General features: G+C 37.6%; 1 pseudogene; it reads left to right on the top strand.

Moving 5' to 3' along the window:
* Window positions 1-11,381: 11,381 nt before the first annotated feature.
* Window positions 11,382-11,990, top strand: LOC108393598 (small ribosomal subunit protein eS1-like; annotated as a pseudogene).
* Window positions 11,991-16,257: the final 4,267 nt, after the last annotated feature.

Below are 16,257 nucleotides of genomic sequence, written 5' to 3'. Positions count from 1 at the left end.
GGATAGGACTGTGCAAAGAGATTCTAGATCAGATGTTTCTCCTTGAGTATTCAGCACAGAACTCTTTAATACACGTTTACGAGGATACTATCCAAGTTCAAAGAGAAAACCATCCAAAAACACTAGAGGAAACAGGATCTGGCACTAACAAAGGGCCAGAAGTAGTGTCTGTTTCCACCAACCAGGCTGGGAAAACTAATTCATAGGACATTGGGTGGAGTATTCAGGAACATGTTGCCTCAGTAATGGGAACTAATCAGTCTTAGGTAAGCACTGCTTTGAGTCTACCAAACAGATCATAAAAGCAAAGGATCAAACTGTTTCCAATGATCTTAACTGCATCCCAAAACTCAAGAGAATGTACAGGAATAAAATATAACAGCACTCAACAAGGTGAAATCGCAGTGTCTTGCATTGAAACAAAGGTTGCCAGGCATACAAACAGGAAGGAAAACAAAACCCATCAGGAGGAGAATAATCAATCAAAACTGACAGATGTTAAAATTAGCACAAAACAACATTTAAAGTTATTTTAACTATATTCCATATGTTCAAAAGTTAAGTAAATATCTGAATTCAGCAAAGTTGCAGGATACAAAATTAATACACAGAAATCTGTGGCATTCCTATACACTAACAATGAACTAGCAGAGAGAAAAATCAGGAAAATAATTCCATTCACAAATTCATCAAAAAGAATAAAATACCTAGGAATAAACCTAATCAAGGAAGTGAAAGACCTATACTCTGAAAACTACAAGACACTCATGAGAGAATTTAAAGAAGATACCAATAAATGAAAACACATCCCATGCTCATGGATAGGAAGAATTAATATTGTCGAAATGGCCATCCTGCCTAAAGCATTCTACAGATTCAATGCAATTCCTATCAAAATACCAACAGCATTCTTCAACGAATAGAGAAAATCATTCTAAAATCCACATGGAACCACAAAAGACCTCGAAAAGCCAAAGCAATTCTGAGAAGGAAGAATAAAGCTGGGGGGATTATGCTCCACAACTTTAAGCTCTACTACAAAGCCACAGTAATCAAGACAATTTGGTACTGGCACGAGAACAGACCCATAAACTAATGGAACAGACTAGAGAGCCCTGATATAAACACAACCATATATGGTCAATTAATATACGATGAAGGAGCCATGGATATACAATGGGGAAATGACAGCCTCTTCAACAGCTGGTGTTGGCAAAACTAGACAGCTACATGCAAGAGAATGAAACGATTATTGTTTAACCCCATACAAAAAAGTAAACTCGAAATGGATTAAATATTTGAATGTAAGTCATGAAACCATAAAACTCTTAGAAGACAACATCTCCTGAATATAAGCATGAGCAACTTCTTCCTGAACACATCTCCTTGGGCAAGGGAAACAAAAGCAAAAATGAACTCATGGGACTACATCAAACTAAAAAGTTTCTGTATGGCAAAGGACACCATCAACAGAACAAAAAGGCATCCTACAGTATGGGAGAATATATTTGTAAATGACATATCCACAAGGGGTTAATATCCAAAATATATAAAGAACTTACACGCTTCAACACCCAAAAAGCAAATAACCCGATTAACAAATGGACAGAGGATAAGAAGAGACAGTTCTCCAAAGAAGGAATTCAGATGGCCAACAGACACATGAAAAGATTCTCCATATCACTAATCATTGGGGAAATGCAAATTAAAACCACAATGAGATATCACCCCACACCAGTAAGGATGGCCAGCATCGAAAAGACTAAGAACAACAAATGCTGGCAAGGATGCAGAGAAAGGGGAACCATCCTACACTGCTGATGGCAAAGTAAGCTAGTTCAACCATTGTGGAAAGTAATACGGAGGTTCCTCAAAAAACTAAAAATAGAAACACCATTTGACCTGGGAATCCCACTCCTAGGAATTTACCCAAAGAATACAACTTCTCAGATTCAAAAAGACATATGCACCCCTATGTTTATCATGGCACTTTTTACAATAGCCAAGATATGGAAGCAACCTAAGTGTCCATCAGTAGATGAATGGATAAAGAAGATGTGGAACATATACACAATGGAATACTATTCAGTCATAAGAAAGACACAAATCCTACCATTTGCAACAACATGGATGGAGTTGGAGGACATTATGCTCAGTGAAATAAGCCAGGTGGAGAAAGACAAATGCCAAATGATTTCCCTTATTTGTGGAGTATAACAATGAGGCAAACCTGAAGGAACAAAATGGCAGCAGACTCAGAGACTCCAAGAAGGAACTGGTGGTTACCAAAGGGGAGGGGTGTGGGAGGGCGGGTGGGGAGGGAGGCACAAGGGGATTGAGGGGTATTATGTTTAGTACACATGGTGTGGGGCATCACGGGGAGAACAGTGTAGTACAGAAAAGGACCATAGTGGATCTGTGGCATCTTGCTGCACTGATGGACAGTGACTGTATTGGGGTATGGGTGGGGACTTGATAATATGGGTAAATGTAGTAACCACATTGTTTTTTCATGTGAAACCTTCATAAGAGTGTTTATCAATAATACCTTAATAAAAAAAGTTAAGTAGAGATAGGAAAAAGTGTAAGAAGAAATAATGGCCAAACCTTTCCAAGCATAATGAAGAGTATAAAGACACATAACTGAAGCTCAATCCCAAGTACAAGAAATATAAAACCATAACAAATCACATTACAATCAAATTTTTCAAAATCAGTGATACAGATAAAATCCTAAAGACTGTTAGAGAAATGACTCATTATGTACAGGTGAACAGAAGATAAGGATGATATCAATGTCTTGTTGGAAACAAGTTGAATAACAACTTTAAAGTGTTGAAAGAAAAAAACAGTAAATCTACAATTAGAGATACAAAAGCTAAAAGAATTCATCATCACCAAACTAACTCTACAAAAAATGTTAAGGCAGAAAGAAAATGATTCCGGATGTAAACCTGTATGTATCTACACAAAGAAATAAAGAGCACTGGAAAAGGTACTACATAGTATTTATGACTTTTTTCTTATTACTTAAATCTCTTTAAAACATAATTGAGTGATACCAGCAAAATTGCAGAATAGGCACCTTCAAACTCCCATCCCCCAAGAGTAACATAAAAAAATAAACAAGTTCCTCAAAAAATTAAAAATAGAAATACCATTTGACCCAGGAATTCCACTCCTAGGAATTTACCCTAAGAATGCAGCAGCCCAGTTTGAAAAAGACAGATGCACCCCTATGTTTATCGCAGCACTATTTACAATAGCCAAGATATGGAAGCAACCTAAGCGTCCATCAGAAGATGAATGGATAAAGAAGATGTGGTACATATACACAATGGAATATTACTCAGCCATAAGAAGAAAACAAATCCTACCATTTGCAACAACATGGATGGAGCTAGAGGGTACTATGCTCAGTGAAATAAGCCAAGCAGAGAAAGAGAAGTACCAAATGATTTCACTCATCTGTGGAGTATAAGAACAAAGGAAAAACTGAAGGAACAAAACAGCAGCAGAATCACAGAACCCAAGAATGGACTAACAGGTACCAAAGGGAAAGGGACTGGGGAGGATGAGTGGGTAGGAAGGGATACGGAGGGGAAGATGAAAGGGGGTATTAAGATTAGCATGCATAAAGGGGGGTGGGAGAAAGGGGAGGGATGTACAACACAGAAGACAAGTAGTGATTCTACAGCATTTTGCTATGCTGAGGGACAGTGACTGTAAAGGGGTTTATGGGGGGACCTGGTATAGGGGAGTGCCTAGTAAACATAATATTCTTCATGTAATGGTAGATAAATGATAACAAAAAAAAAGCAAAAAAAGGGGGGGGGGGGATTACTCCCTGACAGAATAAAAACTAACTGTAAATCAACGATTAATGCATGCTTTAAATATCCTTAATTTTGATCATTTAAAGGGTGTCAGATGATCAGCTATGGAAGTACATTTTTCTGATAATATTCCTTTCTCTTAAAAAAAAAGCAGTTTCTGTGTGGTGATCCCTAATAAGTTCTTCACAATGGTATAAAGGGCATATCAAAGTGTGGGCAAAGGGTCTGTTTGTGTTTATACAGAGGATCAAACCCTAATTTAGCCACCCGGAAAATGAACTAAAATACGATATGAAGAAGTTCCAACATCAACATACTCTGGAAGAGTCATTCCAGAAGATGATCCTTAAAAAACGTCAACAAAGATCCTGGCACTGTTGCAGTCGTAGATGCATTCATCCCACTGGTTCCTGGAATGGCCATTGGAATGAAGAAGGAGATATTTAAGTTGGCCTTTGCATACAGTAAAATAACAAATTTGACTAGATCTATACTGTTGGAACTCAACCAAGAATTAGGAGAAGTGCAAGTTGCAGTGCTCCAAAATCTTGAGACTACAGACTATCTACTGTTAAAAGAACATATGGGATATGAACAGTTCCCAGGAATGTGTTGTTTTAAATTGTCTGATTTTTCTCAAACTATTCAAATTCAGTTACACAATGTCCATCATATCATAGATAAGTTTTCACAAATGCTTAGGGTGCCTAACTGGTTTTCTTGGTTTCACTGGAGATGGCTGGTAATTGTAGGTCTGCTTTGGTTATGTAGCTGTATTCCTATTATGTTAATGTGTGTGCGCAATTTAATTAGTAGTTTAAAACCTATACATGCTTATGCTACTCTACAAGAAGATATGTCAAAGAAATAATCTATCTTCCCATGTTTTCTTCCATCTGCTACTTCTATAGCTTTTCTTCTTCCTTCCTAATTACAATCCTTAAGTAGAATTCGTGCCTCATAATGAAATTACCGAGTATCATAATTCTTCCAAGTGGTAAAGATACCTCAAGACAAATGCTGGGCATAAAAGCCACAGGGCATAAATCTGCAAAGAAGTAAAAAGGTAACCTTTTCAAACAATATTGCTTCTCTCTCACTTACCAACTTTACATTTCCCTGTATGGCCCTGGAAGATGACTGGTTAGCCAGAGACGGGTCAGATTCCTCAAGGGAGAAACAACCTAAGACAGGCACAGTCGCAGGGGGGCCATCAGGTGAGAAACTGGGGATCAACAGAGGTGGGGCTTAGAACCTCACCCCCCCCCCACGTTTTGAGAGAAATCTTCTGCATCCGTGGATGTTTTGTTGTCCTTGTCTAGCTTGGATTAATTCTTAGCTTATAGGCACACACCTGATCATCTACATTTGCTTTCTTACAGCACTAAACTATGTTTTCTACCTTTATCTTGCATCTACCTACCACTTCAGCATTTTATTTAAAAAATAATAATAATAAGGGAGAAATGTGGGATTTACATATAAATCAAGTATAAAAATCAAATGAATATTCATATTTGACCTGATTGTTTATAGTTCATAATGCGTGATCAAAACCGAAAGTTTCTGTAATGACTGCCCTTGTAATGTTCACCATCTAAGAACTTATTCACTATGTAAGAATTTGTACACCATATAAGAACTTGTTCGTTGTGCTTCAGAAGATCCGAGACTGATGAGAATTAGACTTGGGGTGGATTAATGATTGTGCATTAAGTCCCCTGTACAGAATTTTATTGTTGTTAACTGTTAACAACCATTTGATCAATAAATGGGAGAGATGCCCTCTCAAAAAAAAAAAAAAAGAAGAAGAAGAAAACAAATCCTACCATTGCAACAACATGGATGGAGCTAGAGGGTATTATGCTCAGTAAAATTAGCCAGGTGGAAAAAGACAAGTATCAAATGATTTCCCTCATTTGTGGAGTATAAGAACAAAGGAAAAATTGAAGGAACAAAACAGCAGCAGAAACACAGAACCCAGGAATGTACTAACAGTTACCAAAGGGAAAGGGACTGGGGAGGATGGGTGGGAAGGGTGGGACAAGGGGTAAATAGGGGCATTATGATTAGCAGACATAATGTAGGGGGGCACGGGGATGGATTTACAACACAGAGAAGACAAGTAGTGATTCCATAGCATCATACTATGCTGATGGATGGTGACTGTAATGGGATATGTGATGGAGACTTGATGATGGGGGGAAGAGTCTAATAACCATAGTGTTGATCATGTAATTGTAGATTAATAATAAAAAATATTTAAAAAGTAAAACTAAACAGGTAACTGTTAGAACCAACTTTATCAGAATTCTGGAAAACAATCAAAGGTTTACCACAACCAAACAAATGCTGAATCAAGAAAAAACAAATTTTAAGTGGTGGAAAATGTTGTGGTGTTTTTACTTGCCCTTCCCTCATCCACTCCATGGCTTGACAGCAACCCTAAAGACAGAAACCTGCATCCCCAATGTGATAACCTGGTCCCTGTAACAGACCACAACCAGAGTAACAGAGCAGACTTTATTTGCAAGTTATGGTACATATCTGCTTTAACCTATATGGGGGCTACCTGAAGAAATGACATAGGCATTCGTCTTTGTTTTGTTGAACTTGGAACTCTCATGGGCTGGAAAAGCAGTGGGCATTGCTTGAAAACACTGCAAGACAAGCAGACAACCTGGGGCAAAAGATTACAGTTGAGACACAGAATAGACTGCTATGGACAGTGTGAACTGTGTTCCCCCAAATGTATAAAACCTCAACCCCCAACATAAATGTGTTTGGAGACAGAGACTTTAAAATGGTAATTAAACTTAAAATGATCTCATATGGGTGAGATCCAATTGGACTGGAGCCCTTATAAGAGGTAGGGATGCCATGGATGCACGTGTACAGAAAAGGCCATGTGAGGACACAGAAGAAGGTGGTTATCTGCAAGCCAATAAGAGAGGACTCAGGAGAAACCAGTCCTACAAACATACTGATCTCACACTTCCAGCATCTAATATTCATTTCCATAGTTTGAGCCACACAGTCTATGGTATTTTCTTATGGCAACCCCCTAATACACTACTAGAGACTGCCTAAAGTCTAGGAGGAAAAGCTGTGGAGATTATCCTTGGGAAATCAGGGCATTCATAATCACCCATGTATAAGAGAATTTACAAGGCCACAGGCATATCCAGGGCAAGATGTATGCTTAGAAAATATCTGACAAGACCCTGAGCTTTCACCTTGTGGCTGCGAGAATGGGTACAAGCCTGGCTAAGTGTTGAAGAAAAGCTGCAGCACAGAGGCGATCTACAAACACTAGGAATTTTTTTTTTTGCCCTTCTATATTTAGCTGCTAGTATTCAAGGAAATCCCTGTCAAAACACAAGCTAAAGTTTTTCCTCTGAGATCGGGAACAAGACAGGGATGCCCACTCTCCCCACTGTTATTTAACATAGTACTGGAGGTCCTATCCATGGCAATTAGACAAAACAAAGAAATACAAGGAATCCAGATTGGTAAAGAAGTTAAAACTGTCACTATTGGCAGATGACATGATATTGTACATAAAAAACCCTAAAGACTCCACTCCAAAACTACTAGAACTGATATTGGAATACAGCAAAGTTGCAGGATACAAAATTAACACACAGAAATCTGTGGCTTTCTTATACACTAACAATGAACTAATAGAAAGAGAAATCAGGAAAACAATTCCATTCACAATTGCATCAAAAAGAACAAAATACCTAGGAATAAACCTAACCAAAGAAGTGAAAGACCTATACTCTGAAAACTATAAGACACTCTTAAGAGAAATTAAAGAGGACACTAACAAATGGAAACTCATCCCATGCTCTTGCCTAGGAAGAATAAACATCGTCAAAATGGCCATCTTGCCCAAAGCATGTACAGATTTGATGCAATCACTATCAAATTACCAACAACATTCTTCAACGAACTGGAACAAATAGTTCAAAAATTCATATGGAAACACCAAAGACCCCGAATAGCCAAAGCAATCCTGAGAAAGAAGAATAAAGTGGGGTGGGGGGGGAAATCTCACTCCCCAACTTCAAGCTCTACTACAAAGCCATAGTAATCAAGACAATTTGGTACTGGCACAGGAACACAGCCACAGACCAGTGGAACAGATTAGAGACTCCAGACATTAACCCAAACATATATGGTCAATTAATATTTGATAAAGGAGCCATGGACATACAATGGCAAAATGACAGTCTCTTCAACAGATGGTGCTGGCAAAACTGGACAGCTACATATAGGAGAATGAAACTGGACCACTGTCTAACCCCATACACAAAAGTAAATTCAAAATGGATCAAAGACCTGAATGTAAGTCATGAAACCATAAAACTCTTAGAAAAAAACATAGGCAAAAATCTCTTGGACATAAACATTAGTGACTTCTTCATGAACATATCTCCCTGGACAAGGAAAACAAAAGCAAAAATGAACAAGTGGGACTATATCAAGCTGGAAAGCTTCTGTACAGCAAAGGACACCATCAATAGAACAAAAAGGTACCCTACAGTATGGGAGAACATATTCATAAATGACAGATCTGATAAAGGCTTGACATCCAAAATATATAAAGAGCTCATGCACCTCAACAAACAAAAAGCAAATAATCCAATTAAAAAATGGGCAGAGGAGCTGAACAGACAGTTCTCCAAAGAAGAAATTCAGATGGCCAACAGACACATGAAAAGATGCTCCACATCACTAGTTATCAGAGAAATGCAAATTAAAACCACAATGAGATATCACCTCACACCAGTAAGGATGGCTACCATCCAAAAGACAAACAACAACAAATGTTGGCGAGGTTGTGGAGAAAGGGTAACCCTCCTATACTGCTGGTGGGAATGTAAATTAGTTCAACCATTGTGGAAAGCAATATGGAGGTTCCTCAAAATGCTCAAAATAGACTTACCATTTGACCCAGGAATTCCACTTCTAGGAATTTACCCTAAGGATGCAGCACTCCAGTTTGAAAAAGACAGATGCACCCGTATGTTTATCACAGCTCTATTTACAATAGCCAAGAAATGGAAGCAATGAAAGTGTCCATCAGTAGATAAATGGATAAAGAAGATGTGGTACATATACACAATAGAATATTATTCAGCCACAAGAAGAAAACAAATCATACAATTTGCAACAACATGGATGGAGCTAGAGGGTATTGTGCTCAGTGAAATAAGCCAGGCAGAGAAAGACAAGTACCAAATGATTTCACTCATCTGTGGAGTATAAGAAAAAAAGAAAAACTGAAGGAACAAAACAGCAGCAGAATCACAGAACCCAAGAATGGACTAAGAGTTACCAAAGGGAAAGAGACTGGGGAGAATGGGAGGGTAGGGAGGGATAAGGGTGGGTTAGAAGAAAGGGGGTATTATGATTAGCATAATGTGAGGGATGGGGGAAAGGGGAGGGCTGTGCAACACAGAGAAGACAAGTAGTGATTCTACAACATCTTACTATGCTGATGGACAGTGACTGTAATGGGGTTTGGGGGTGGGACTTGGGGTAGGGGAGAGCCTAGTGAACATAATGTTCTTCATGTAATTGTAGATTAATGATAACAAAATAAAAAAATAAAAACACAAACTAACATGATGGAGACTTCAGTCACCACACAACAAAGTTGCAGTCAGCCATAATAGTTTTGAAAAGTCACTAAATAACTGAACTATTACAATCTTCAATGACTTAATAAGAAAACAAGAACCCAGAAAACATGGCTGGGGAGGTAGGGTGGGTGTTGTGGAATTCAGAATTCCAGAGTTACTATTATAGTACTCAAATGGCCATGTTTCAATGACAATCACAAGTCATGCAAAGAGAAATGACAGTATAATCCATTAAAAGTAACAAATAAATTGGCAGCAATCATCCCTGAGGTAGCCCAGACCTTGCACTTTCTAAAATCTTTAAAAGAATAGCCTTAAGTATGCTCAAGAACCAAAGGCACTGACACAAAAAGGTAAAGGAAATCAGGATAGTGATGTAGGAACAAAATGAGAATACTGATAGATAAATTACGAAAAGGACCCAGAGAGAAATTATAGAGGTGAGAAATACATTAACTGAAATAAAACATTCATTATAAGGTTTCAAGAGCAGATTTGAGTATGCAGAAGAATCATCAAACTTAACAATAGGTCCACTGAAATTAATCAGTCTAAACAGCAGAAAGAAAAAAGAATGAGAAAAGGTGAACAGAGACTAAGAGACCTGTGGGACATCAGCAAAAATACTAACATATGCATTATGGGAGTCTCAGAGAAGAAAGGGCAGAAAGGACATTTGAACAAATAATGGTTAAAACTTTCCAAATTTGATAGAAGATATGAATCTGCACATCCCAAGAAGTCAAAAAATTCCAAATAAAATAAGCCCAAAGTGACGCACAATGACCAACATTTAATCAAATTGTCAAAAGACAAGGAGTCTTGAATGCAGCAAGAAAGAAGCAACTTATTAAGTGTAAGGGATTAATGAGACTAACATTTGATTTATCATCTGAAACTATGGGAGGCCAGAAGGCAGTGAGATGATATATTTAAACTGATGAGAGATATATGGCCTCCCATGTTTATTACAGCATTTTTCACAGTAACCAAGATATAAGAACAACATATGTGGTTGGATAAAGTTGTGGCATATATATACAATGGAATGTTATCCAGTCATGAGAAAAGAAAATCTTACCATTTGAGACAACATGGATGGAACTTGAGGGCATTATGTTAAGTGAGATAAGTCAGAGAAAGACCAACACTATATAATATTACATAAGTGTGAGATACAAAAAATCTGGAACAGGGAATAGAATGGTGGTTACCAGAGTCTAGGGGATGGAGGAATCAAGGAGCTGTCTCAATTGTTTGAGTGTACAAACTTGAAACTGATAAATAAGTTCTGGAGATCAATGTACAGCATAGTATGTTAACAATACTGTATTATAAACATAAGATGCTAAGACTAGATCTTAATTGTTCTTATTGTAAAATAAACTTAATTATGTGATGGAAGTGTTAGCCAATATATATGGTGGTAATCATATTGCAATATACAAATGTATCAAGTAAACACATTGTACACCTTAAACTTGCACAATGTTTATGTCAATTACACCTCAATAAGAAATAATAAAGTAGTGAAAGAACAAAGTTATCAACCAAGAATTCTATATTCAGGAAAATAATCCTTCAAAAATGAAGGAGAAGTTAATTTATTCATAGATACAAAAGTCTGATTACTTCTACACAGATGCCAAAGTTCAATAATACTAGACCTCCACTACAAATACATGCTAAAGTGATCCTTTAGATGGACATGCAAGGATATTAGACAATAACTTAAAGCCGTATGAAGAAATAAAGATCTCTGGTAAAGGTAATCACATGGGCATGTATAAAAACCAGTATTATTGTATTTTGGTTTGTAATTCCATGTTTTATTTCTTACGTGATTTAAAAGATGAATGCACAACTTCTGCCTTTTGGCTCTCTGAGCAGCACCATGGTGGGTGGTAAGAACAAGAACCTTATGAAAGTCAGCAAAAAGGGAGCCAAGAATAAAGTGGTTGATCTATTTTCTAAGAAAGATTGGTATGATATGAAAGCACTAGCCATGTTCAATATAAGAAATACTGGGAAAATGCTAGTTGCAAGACCTCAAGGAACCAAAATTGCATCAGATGGCCTCAAGGGTCATGTTTTTGAAGTCAGTCTTACTAATCTGCAGAACGATGAAGTTGCATTTAGAAAATTGAAGCTAATTACTGAGGATGTTCAGGGCAAAAACTGCTTGACTAATTTCCATGGCATGAATCTTACCATGACAAAATGTGCTCTCTGGTCAAAAAGTGGTAGACCATGATTGAATCTCATATTGATGTCAAGACTACTGATGATTATTTGCTTCATCTATTCTGTGTTGGTTTTACTAAAAAACACAATAATCAGGTTCAGAAGACCTCTAATGCTCAGTCAGCATCGACAGGTCCGCCAAATCCAGAAGATGATGGAAATCATGACCCAAGAAGTCAGACAAATGACTTGAAAGAAGTGGTCAATAAATTGATTCCAGACAGCATTGGAAAAGACATAGAAAAGGTTTGCTGATCTATTTATCTGCTCCATGATGTCTGTTAGAAAAGTAAAAATGCTGCAGAAGTCCAAGTTTGAATTGGGAAAACTAATGGAACTTCATGGTGAAGGTAGTAGTTATGGGAAAGCTCCTGGGAAAGAGACAGGTGCTAAAGTTGAATGAGCTGATGGATATAAGCCACCAGTTCAATAATCTGTTTAAAATTCAGACTTTTAATGGTGTCAAATAAAAAATCTTATTTGTGAAAAAAAGATAAATACACAAAAAGTTAATTATAAATCTGTGTTATTGGGCATACCACATATAAAGATACAAAATACCATATAATTTGTGACACCAATGGGAGTTTTGCATAGGAGCAGAGATTTTGTGTGCTATTAAATTTGTTATCAATTCAAACTAGATTGTTATATATTTAGAATGTTAAATATAAATCTATGGTAATGACAAAGAAAATACCTTAAAAATGCACAAAAGGAAATAAGATGGGAATCAAAGTTGTTCACTATGCAAAATCAACTAAATAAGAAAGGAGGCAGTAATGGAGGAAATGAGGGACAAAAAAAGTATAACACATATGGAAGACAGATAGGAAAAAAGCAGAAGTCTTTCTGTATGAATAATTACTTCAAATAAATTCTTCAATCAAAAGGCAGAGATTGGCATAATGGATAAAAATCATGATCTGACTAGGTGCTGTTACAAAAGACTCACTTTAGATGCAAAGACATAAACAGATTGAAAGCGAAAGGTTGGAAAGATATTCCATGCTAACTGTAATCAAGAGAGATCTGGGGATTGCAGCTATACCAATATCAGACAAAACAGACTTAAGTAAAAAAATATTAGACAAAAAGGCCATTATCCAGGGCCTATTTTATCAAGAAGTAGAACAATTATAAACATATATGCAACATCAGTTCCCCAAATTATATTCAGCAAAAATGTAAGGAATTGAAGGGAGAAATAGAGTTGCTGAATAGAAAAGTAGAGAACTTGAACACTACCATAAACTACCTATACCTAAAATATATATAGAACACTATATCTAACAACAGCAAAAATACATATTCTTCTTAAGTACAGATTGTATATTTTTCAGGATAAAGCATAAGTTAGACCACCAGGTAAGTCTCAGTAAATTTTGAAAGATTTAAGTCATATAAAATATCTTCCCTGACCACAATGGAATAAAGGTAGAAATAAATAACAAAAGGAAAACTGAAAAAATTCATAAGTATGTGGAAATGAAACAACACTCTTAAACAAACAATGGGTCAAAGAAGAAATCACAAGTGAAGTTAGGTAATACACACAAATTCAAATGAAAAGACCTAACTTATTGGATGCTGTGGGGACAGTGCCCAAAAGAAAATGTATGAACAGTACATTTAAAATGAGGAAAGATCTCAAATCAATAACCTAACTTTACACCACTGGAAACTAGAAAAGAAGCATAAGCTATACATAAAGCCAGCAGAAAAAAGGAAATAATAAGGATTACAGTGAAGGTAAATGATATACAGAATAGAAAATAGAGGAACAATAAAACTAAAAAGTTGTCAAAATGGACAAACCTATAGATAGACTGACAAAGAATAAAAGACAAATCAGAAATGAGAGTGGGAATATCACTAACAACATTAAAGGAATAAAAAAGGATTATCAGAGAATACTATGAACAATTTCACACCAGCAAATGAGACAACCTAAATGAAATTGACAAATTCCTAGCAATATGCAAATTACCTAAATTGATTGATGAAACAGAAATCTCAATAGACCTCAAAACAAGTTAAAAAAAACTGAGTCAGTAATAAAGAAACCTCCAAACAAAGACAAGAACCAGATGGCTTCACTGGTGAATTCCACCAAATGCTTAAAGAATTAACCCCAACCATCCTCATATTCTTCCAAAAAAAACAGAATAAGAGGGAACACTTCCTAAATCATTCTATGGGGGCATTTACCAAAACCAGATAAAGACATCACAAGAAAAGAAAATTATATACCAATATACTTTATTGGTGCAACATTATAGACCAACATACTTTATTGATGCAAAAATCCTCAACAAATAATGGCAAACCAAATCCAGCAGCATATAAAAAGTATTATACTCCATGAAAAGGTGCAATTTATCCCAAGAATGTAAGGCTGGTTCAATAGACAAAAATCAGTGTAACAAGAAGGAGCCAAGATGGCAGCATGAGTAGGACAGTGAAAATCTCCTCTCAAAACCATATATATTTTGGAAAATACAACTATTCCTAAAAGAGAAACCAGAAGATACAGGACAACAGCCAGGCTACATCTACACCTGCGAGAACCCAGCACCTCATGAAGGGGGTGAGATACAAGCCATGGCCCGGCGGGACCTGAGTGCACCCCTCAATCAAGCTCCTGGCAGGAGGAAAGGAGTCAGAGCAGGGAAGGAGTGGGAGCCCAGGACTGCTAAATACCCAGCCCTAGCCATCTGCACCACGAGCGCAGACATACAGTGCATGGTGTGCTGGATACTAGGGAAACGGAACAGTAAAACCTGCCAGCAGGTCCCCATAGCCGGCACCCCTGGGACAAAAGAAAAGCGAGTGCTTTTTGAAAGTCTTAAAGGGACAGGAACCTCACAGCTGGACGGAAGTGTTCTGGCACACTCATCTCAGCAGCTGGGAATCTCCGGGAACTCCGTGTGCACTAACCCCCAGGGTGGCAGGGCAGCCCTGAGGCCCCTCACAGTGATAGCCTCCCGCCCATTCCCCCTCCAGCATGGCCCCGGAATAGCAGAGCAGCAGCCTGAAAACAGTCATGACCACAGCAACTGTGTGGAGCTTACTCCACAGTGGCCAAGCAAGAATCAGAGACCCCATTGTGAGCAACTGCCCAGCACAAGCCGCTAGGGGTCGATGTTATCCCAGGAAAGGAAGGACTGGAGCAAGTGGAAAGGGACTTGGTTCTCCCAGCTGACACATGCGCCAACTGCCTATGACTACCTCTATCGCCATGAAAAGGCAGAAGAATTTGATCCATATCAAAATAACCCAGACATCCTCCCCTGAGAGGGAATATGGGGAGATAGATTTAACCAATATTCCTGAAAAAGAATTCAAAATAAAGGTCATAACCATGCTGATGGACTTGCAGAGAAATATGTAAGACCTAAGGAGGGAGAATACAGAAATAAAACAATCTCTGGAAGGACTTCAAAGAAGAATGGATGAGATACAAGAGGCCATTAATGGAATAGAAATCAGAGAACAGGAATGGAGAGAAGCTGATGCAGAGAGAGATAAAAGGATCTCCAGGAATGAAGGAATATTAAGAGAACTGTGTGACCAATCCAAATGGAACAATATCTGCATTATAGGGGTGCCAGAAGAAAAGGAAGGGAGAGAAAAGGGGATAGAAAGTGTCTTTGAAGAAATAATTCCTGAAAACTTCCCCAAACTGGGGGAGGAAATAGCCTCTCAGACCATGGAAGCACACGGAACTCCCAACACTAGAGACCCAAGGAAGACAACACCAAGACACATAATACTTAAAATGGCAAAGATCAAGGACAAGGACAGAGTATTAAAGGCAGCCAAAGAGAGAAAAAAGGTCACCTACAAAGGAAAACCCATCAGGCTATCATCAGACTTCTCAACAGAAACCTTACAGGCCAGAAGAGAATGGCATGATATATTTAATGCAATGAAAGAGAAGGGCCTTGAACTAAGGATACTGTGTCCGGCATGATCATTTAAATATGAAGGAGGGATTAAACAATTCCCAGACAAGCAAAAGTTGAGGGAATTTGCCTCCCACAAACCATCTCTACAAGGTATTTTAGAGGGACTGCTCTAGATGGAAGCACTCCTAAGGCTAAATAGATGTCACCAGAGAAAATAAAATCACAGCAAAGAAAGCAGAACAATCAAATACTAACGAAAGGCAAAAAAACAAAATCAACTACCCACAAAAGCAGTCAAAGAAAACACAAAAGAGCAGACACACACACAAAAAACACGTAACATACAAAGAATGGAGGAGGAGGAATAAGAAGGGAGAGAAATAAAGAATTATCAGAATATGTTCATAATAGCTCAATAAGTGAGTTAAGTTAGACAGTAAGATAGTGAAAAAGTTAAACTTGAACCTTTGGTAACCACAAACATAAAGGCTGCAATGGCAATAAGTACATATCTTTCAATAATCACCCTAAATGTAAATGAACTGAATGTACCAATCAAAAGACACAGAGTAATCAAATGGATAAAAAAGCAAGACCCATCTATATGCTGCTTAC

The sequence above is a fragment of the Manis javanica genome, chromosome 10, assembly GCF_040802235.1.
Source record: "Manis javanica isolate MJ-LG chromosome 10, MJ_LKY, whole genome shotgun sequence".
NCBI lineage: Eukaryota > Metazoa > Chordata > Mammalia > Pholidota > Manidae > Manis > Manis javanica.
Note: the sequence above shows the minus strand (reverse complement) of the source record. Positions and strands in the feature narration are given on the sequence as shown.